The sequence below is a fragment of the Hibiscus syriacus genome, unplaced genomic scaffold (genome assembly GCF_006381635.1).
Source record: "Hibiscus syriacus cultivar Baekdansim isolate YM2019G1 unplaced genomic scaffold, ASM638163v2 tig00008916_pilon, whole genome shotgun sequence".
NCBI lineage: Eukaryota > Viridiplantae > Streptophyta > Magnoliopsida > Malvales > Malvaceae > Hibiscus > Hibiscus syriacus.
This window is the reverse complement of record NW_024062177.1, coordinates 65499-73543: the sequence shown is the minus strand read 5'-3', so window position 1 is coordinate 73543 and position 8045 is coordinate 65499. Positions and strand designations below refer to the sequence as shown.

Here is an 8045-nt window from a genome sequence, read left to right as displayed (position 1 = left end):
TAAAATATATTTATTAGGATTTAGATTTGAATCATTCAAATTTAAAATTTAAAGAATAAATTTTTAATAATTTACATGTTTATATATTCGTATGATTTTTTAAATAAATTTATAATTTTAAATAATTTTAAAATCATATTTCTATAGTCATCATTAATGATAATAATGGTACAACTGGGATAGTCGTGGGTTGGAATAAATCAAATTTTTTGTTTATTCGAATTTGATCCAAATATAACATTCATTCGACTCGACTCACGTTTAATAAAGTTCTGCCTAACTTAAATTATGATTCAATTTTTAACGTAAAAACTCGCTTTTGACCCAAATTGATATATATATATATATATATATATATATATGTATATACTTCTATTTTTTAATAGTTAGAATAGAGACTTAATTGAAAAAATATATAAATAAAAAAATTATATTAAGGGTAAAGTATATAAATAGTCCCTAAACTTTTAGGGTGCTTGCATTTTGGTCACCCAACTTTTGAAACTTGTAATACAATCATCAAACTTTTAGTTCGTTTTCAGTAAGTTTCATGTCATTACCTCCCGTTGGTTTTTGCTGACGTGACACCTAACCCCGTATTCTTCCTCTTCTCCTTATTCTTAACCAACAACGAATGGAGGACGAACAACGACAAGGAGGCACAACCAACTGAGTATTGGTCGGAACGATGTGAGGACTCTAACGGTGGTGGTTGTGTAGCAAGAGGACAACCTAATCGGTAAAAAAATGAATGAAAATAGAAAACAAGGGCATTGGGGTTTTTCGACAAGATTCATGACCCTCTACACGACAAACGAATGTGAGTCTTGGCGAGTGGCTAGCGAGGTTTTGGTTGGAATGGGGTGACGCTCTTATTGGTAATGGCAGTGACAATTACTGGCGATTGACGACAGAGAAAGGGATAGGTGTTCAAACAATCTTCTCATGATTTGGGACGAACAGTGGACAGTATGTATGAATCGAGGGTTGGGGTGTGGTCGAGAGGCAATGTCGGTGACGATGGTGATGGCAGTGTGAGCCACCGCTGATCAAAGATGGGGTGACCGGATGTTTGAGAGAAGAAGAATAAGATAAGAAAGAAAAAGAAGGGATTAACGGGGGGTTATGTGTCACGTTAGCAAAAACTAATGGGAGGTAACGATAGAAATCTTACTGAAAACGAACTAAAAATTCGATGATTGTATTGTAAGTTTCAAAAGTTGGATGACCAAAATACAAGTGCCCTAAAAATTTAGGAACTATTTATATACTTTATCCTTATATTAATTATCTATATGTATCAATTATACTATTATTTGAGTAAAATATTTTTCATGCTCAATTCAATCGATCTTACTATACCCTTCAAAAACTCGATTTAAATTGAAGTTTTGAAGAAAAAAATTAACGTATAAATTTGGATGCAGGTCAAATACTTATCCTAGGTACATCTAACATCCCGCGCGCTCTTAGATGTGAGCCCCGAGCCAGCGGCTTAACTAGGCGGGAATTTCTTATTTCCGTATAGTTGGCGGGAATCCCTCATTTTGCCACTCCATCCACTTCAAAACATTTAATCTCCACTCCCCCAAATCCAACGGCCAAAATCCCACCAACATCGTTTTATCTCACATTTATTTTGGAGGGCATCGTTCCTTTCTTTACGAAAAAGTAAATATCTCCTAAAAGGAAAACAAAAAACTCCTCAAATCTGAGAAAATAGATGGCGAAATCATCGAAACCGGCATCGTCCGATGAAGCAATATCCAACGGCTCCAGTTCATCGGAGGAAGAGAGAGTCGATGATCAGATCAACGGCGACGAGGAGGATGAGGAAGAGCTCGAAGCCGTTGCTCGCTCCGCTGGAGCTTCCGAGGGAGATGAGGGCGCACCCGATTCAAACGCGGATGACGTTTACGAGGTAGTTTTACGATTTTTCCTTAGTTCGCTTTCGAAATTTTATGGTTTCAGTCGTTAGATCTATATTTTTTGCTGTTTGTTGTTCAGGTCTTCCAACAATTAAAAATATGTTTTTCTAAAAATTTTAGTGTTTCCACTTTAGTATGAATTTTGCTTCTACGATATCTGATAAGTTGTCGAGAAGATTTTCATTATTTATATTTATGTTTTATGATTTTTGAGGTGCTTTTTTCCGTGCAGAATGAGTCTAGCGAGTCTGACCCAGAAATTAGTAAGCGAGAAAAGGAGAGGTTAAAAGAAATGGAGAAACTAAAGAAGCATAAGATTCAGGAGATATTAGATGCTCAAAATGCTGCCATTGATGCTGATATGGTGTGTATTCTGGAGAGAAGTTACATTCCTGTTAATATTAAGTGTAATTTATGGGCTACTAATGTTTGGTGTGACTGTAGAATAATAAGGGGAAAGGGCGTTTAAAGTATCTTTTGCAGCAGACAGAGTTGTTTGCTCATTTTTCTAAAAGTGACCTATCATCTCAGAAGAAGGCGAAAGGAAGGTATTTGTTTGCTCCTTGCTAAGGGTGTTCAAAGGGCAATTTCTCTTGATTGTGGTATTTTCACGTTATTACTAATTATAACTTGTAAGTGATGGACGCTGTTTCTATTTGGTTTTTAATGGTTTCTTCCATTTGTTAAATTTAGGGGACGCCATGCATCAAAAGTGACTGAAGAGGAAGAAGATGAAGAGTACCTCAAGGAGGAAGAAGATGGTTTGTCTGGAAACACAAGATTGGTGACTCAACCTACTTGTAAGTTCTTTCTCTCTGAAACCCTCAATTAGAGAACTCAATTTAACTGTTTTCATCTCTTCAAATGTTCTTTGCTCTTTTTTGTTTCCTCTCCAGGCATTCAGGGAAAGATGAGGGACTACCAACTAGCTGGTTTAAATTGGCTTATACGACTGTATGAGAGTGGTATAAATGGAATTCTTGCAGATGAAATGGTATGTGTTGCATCCGTGGCTTTTAGTGATTCACATATTGTTTAAATTCATTGTCAAAGCTTGTTTTTCATATCAACAGTTATCTTGTTATTTTTCACCAGCTGATGTTTGTTTACTAAATTTTTTAATAAAGGGACTGGGGAAAACTTTGCAAACTATTTCTTTACTGGGTTATCTGCATGAGTACCGAGGAATTACTGGCCCTCACATGGTTGTTGCTCCAAAATCAACTCTTGGTAACTGGGTGAATGAAATTCGTCGATTCTGCCCAGTGTTGCGAACTGTAAAATTCCTTGGGAATCCTGAAGAAAGAGTAAGCTGCTTGATGAATGCTCCAGTGATGACTCTTTATTTTAACTCTTTATTATGATTCTTATGTCTTCTAATTTCTACAGAGATACATTCGTGAGGAGTTACTGGTTGCTGGGAAGTTTGATGTCTGTGTCACGAGTTTTGAAATGGCCATTAAGGAGAAAACTGCCTTACGTCGTTTTAGTTGGCGCTATATAGTTATTGATGAAGCCCATCGAATCAAGAATGAGAATTCACTCCTTTCAAAAACAATGAGGCTCTACAATACTAACTACCGTCTTCTTATTACTGGTACTCCACTTCAGGTATGCACTAGAATGTGTTGCTATGGAAGTACTTACTGAGTTTATAAGCCTCATTTCATTCACGATGTATGCTCTGCATAGTTGCAGTATAAATTCCTAAGTCACTTTCTGGTACTGAACCTGCATTTAAATTGTACCTTTTTTTGATCTCATATCTCCTTGGAGAGATCAGTTTTTGTTGCCAACTGAATGGATTTTGATAATTCTGTTTTGCACTCATGGTGTTTTCTAGCATATGTGGTAATCTTGGTTTTTTCTCTCTGGGGTGCAGAATAATCTCCATGAACTTTGGGCTCTTCTAAACTTTCTACTGCCGGAGATTTTTAGTTCTGCAGAAACTTTTGATCAGTGGTTTCAGATTTCTGGTGAAAATGATGAGCAGGAAGTTGTTCAACAGCTTCACAAGGCAAGTTTAAAATCTTATACCTATTAATGTCTTGATTATGGTTTTGTACAGATAATTAAGATTCTTTGTCTCCACATCTTTAGGTCCTTCGGCCATTTCTCCTTAGGAGATTGAAATCAGATGTTGAGAAAGGTTTGCCTCCCAAAAAGGAACTATCCTGAAAGTAGGAATGTCCCAGATGCAAAAACAATACTATAAGGCTTTACTGCAAAAAGATCTTGAAGTTGTTAATGCTGGTGGAGAGCGTAAGCGTCTTCTGAATATTGCAATGCAGCTGCGTAAATGCTGTAATCACCCATATCTTTTCCAAGGTGCTGAACCTGGACCTCCATATACTACAGGAGATCATCTTATAACCAATGCTGGTAAATTTACTTCCTAGAACTATTGAATCCATTGTTGTTGCATGAAAGATGACCTTATTTATTTCCAGGTAAAATGGTTCTGTTGGACAAGCTACTGCCAAAACTGAAGGAGCGTGATTCTAGGGTTCTGATATTTTCTCAGGTAATCTTTAGGGTTGCCTAGAATTACCTATTTGTATATTGATACATTTCCCTGTGATTTCTTCTAATTTATTTTTATTTACATCATTTAAATGTCATGTCTTCATTATTTTCCAATTTCCACGTTAATGATTTTGCTGTGGGTATTTATTCCATTCAGATGACAAGGCTACTGGATATTCTGGAAGATTATTTGATGTTCCGTGGGTACCAGTATTGCCGTATTGATGGTAATACTGGTGGAGATGACCGTGATGCTTCCATTGAAGCCTATAACAAGCCAGGAAGTGAGAAATTTGTTTTCTTGTTATCAACTAGAGCTGGAGGTCTTGGTATTAATCTTGCTACAGCTGATGTTGTCATCCTTTATGATAGTGACTGGTAAGCATCTTCCTTCATTTATTATTATATATGTTTATTTCTTGTTCGATTGGCGATACAAGTGGAATCTTGCAGGAACCCACAAGTTGATCTGCAAGCCCAGGATCGTGCTCATAGAATTGGTCAAAAGAAGGAAGTTCAAGTGTTCCGCTTTTGCACAGAGGTCTGGATATTCTCAATGTATGCTAGTTGACAAGTTATCCTTTGTTATGACATACTTATTTGTTTGTTTATCATGAAACAGTACACTATTGAGGAAAAGGTGATTGAGAGAGCCTACAAAAAGCTTGCCCTAGATGCCCTGGTTATTCAACAAGGACGGTTAGCAGAGCAGAAGAGTAAGCAACTTCCCTTGCTGTGCAATTGTTTGCTTGATGCAATATTTCTTTGCTGAGTCTATATCTGTATCATTTCAATATCTTCTTGCTTGTTGCAGCTGTTAACAAAGATGAGCTGCTTCAAATGGTGAGGTTTGGTGCTGAAATGGTCTTTAGTTCCAAGGATAGCACAATTACAGATGAAGACATTGATAGAATCATCGCTAAAGGTGAAGCAGCAACGGCTGAACTTGATGCAAAGATGAAGAAGTTTACAGAGGATGCTATTAAATTTAAGATGGATGATAGTATGCCTCTCTTGCTCTTGTTTTCTTTGTTTTTTTTTAATTTTATTTAAAGTTGTTATAAAAGATAATTAGATTTTGACATTCTTGTCTCTGTAGCTGCTGAACTGTATGATTTTGACGATGACAAGGTTAAAACATCTTTCTCGCTTCTTGTCCCAAATCTTTCTGTTTGATCTCTTCTAAGTCTAGCATTTTATACTGCCCATTATTGATTGGTGCTTTTGCTTCTTCTAGATGAAGGATGAAAACAAGTTTGACTTCAAGAAAATTGCAACTGAAAATTGGATTGAGCCTCCAAAAAGAGAGCGAAAGCGAAAGTGAGTCTCTAATTTCAGCATTTATACTTAAACTTTGCATTACGCATCTTTAATCTGTATTTGACATATACTTTTCGTTTCCATTTATTAGTTACTCAGAATCTGAGTACTTTAAACAAACCATGCGCCAAGGTGCTCCAGCAAAGCCAAAGGAGCCACGAATTCCTCGCATGCCTCAACTGTATGTCCTTTCTGAAACTAATGTTTTGCTATATAGTTTGCTCAGTTAGATATTGTAGCTAACAAAATATTTCAATTTCTCAGGCACGATTTCCAGTTTTTTAACACTCAGAGGCTGAATGAGTTGTACGAGAAAGAAGTACGCTATCTCATGGTATGCATGAATTGAGCAAATACCAGTTTCCATATTCTCCACCATGGAATTGCTGTTGGTTGTTATTGATTTTCTGACCAGATTGTTTTCATTAAAATCAGCAAACCCATCAGAAGAACCAGGTAAAGGACACAATTGATGAGGCTGAACCTGAAGGTATTTTACTTTTACCATATATTCCGTTCTTTATGTTACACGATCTTAACTTCTTTACGCCTGTTTAATTAAGTCTCTTCTACTTAGCAGGGGGGGATCCGTTAACTGCTGAAGAGTTGGAAGAAAAGGAACAACTACTAGAAGAGGTGAGTGGAATGCATTTGTGTTATGTTTATATATGTATATATACTTTCTAACTATCCATAAACCCCTCAAATCCCCAGCAGCAACGTGCCAACTGAGCCAAGACTAGGTTATGTTTATATTATTGGTTACTTAATGTTTGGGTGCATCAGGGGTTTTCTTCATGGAGCCGAAGAGATTTCAATACTTTCATCAGAGCTTGTGAGAAGTACGGACGAAATGATATAAAAAGTATTGCTTCTGAAATGGAAGGGAAAACCGAGGAGGAAGTTCAAAGATATGCTAAAGTTTTTAAAGAACGATACAAGGAGTTAAATGGTAAGTGGTATCTAATATCATGTTGCTTTTGCCTTGTTCGGAAAGGTTTCAATCAAGTGCCCTTAACCGGTAATCGTTTTCCTAGGTTCTGAACAAGGTTTTAGTGCTACAATAATAATTATCGAGTTTTATCATACTACAGATTATGATAGGATAATTAAAAACATTGAAAGAGGGGAAGCCAGGATTACTAGAAAAGATGAGATCATGAAAGCAATTGGCAAGAAATTGGATCGCTACAAGAACCCATGGCTGGAAATGAAGATCCAGTATGGTCAAAACAAAGGGAAGCTGTACAATGAAGAATGTGATCGGTTCATGGTTTGTCTTTTAGTCTTCTTCCATCACATGATTTATTTTTCGGTCCAACTTGAAATTATTTGTGTTATTTATGCCTCTGCTTCGTATGTATAACAGATCTGCATGGTTCACAAGCTTGGATATGGGAATTGGGATGAGTTGAAGGCAGCATTCCGAGCGTCTCCCATGTTTCGATTTGATTGGTTCGTGAAGTCACGGACAACTCAAGAGCTTGCAAGGAGATGTGATACCCTCATCCGATTGGTTGAGAAGGAAAACCAAGAATATGATGAGAGGGAGCGACAAGCACGCAAGGAGAAGAAACTTGCCAAGGTTGTGTATATCTTTGGTTACTATGTTTATTCTAGTTGGGATTTTTTTTCTTATCATGATTCTGCATCTCTACATTTCAGAACATGACACCATCAAAGCGCAGTGGTAGGCAGCTGACGGAGAGTCCTGCTCAATTAAAAAGGCCGAAACAGCTGTCGATGGATGATTATGTGGTCTCGGTTCGATTCTCACCTGAAACTTTTAGGATATGATGATCAAGATTGTTTCCTTTATTTCCTTAATATAACAGTGGTATGTCTCATTTTGCAGGGAAAAAAGAAATGACTTTTTTTTGTTTAAAAAGCCTCAGATTTTGTGGGGTTTAGAGGAGAAATATGAATGATGAGGAATTGGGGGTGGAGTTTGCAATTTTGGTATGGGCTTTTACATTCTTCAGAATGATTGGACAAAACTAATTATCCTGTACTACCTGAAAGGTCTAATTAGTATCTTTGACGCGTTAGTTTTGTTAGGTTAAGAAAGTTGTATGATATGCCACGTTCATATTGGTGCACTTAAGTAAACAGTCGTCTTCAAAACTCTTGTATAAACTAAAGCAGGACCGACGACAAATCCATATATAAGAAAAGGTGTACCATTACAAAAGATGCAACAACACCAACGAGATATTCCAACATCTCCTGTAACATGAATCTTGAGGGAAAAAAGAAAGAAGTAAACCAAGC

General features: G+C 36.8%; 1 pseudogene; it reads left to right on the top strand.

Moving 5' to 3' along the window:
- The first annotated feature begins 1644 nt into the window (after positions 1-1644).
- LOC120202547 lies at positions 1645-7850 on the top strand (annotated as a pseudogene).
- Positions 7851-8045: the final 195 nt, after the last annotated feature.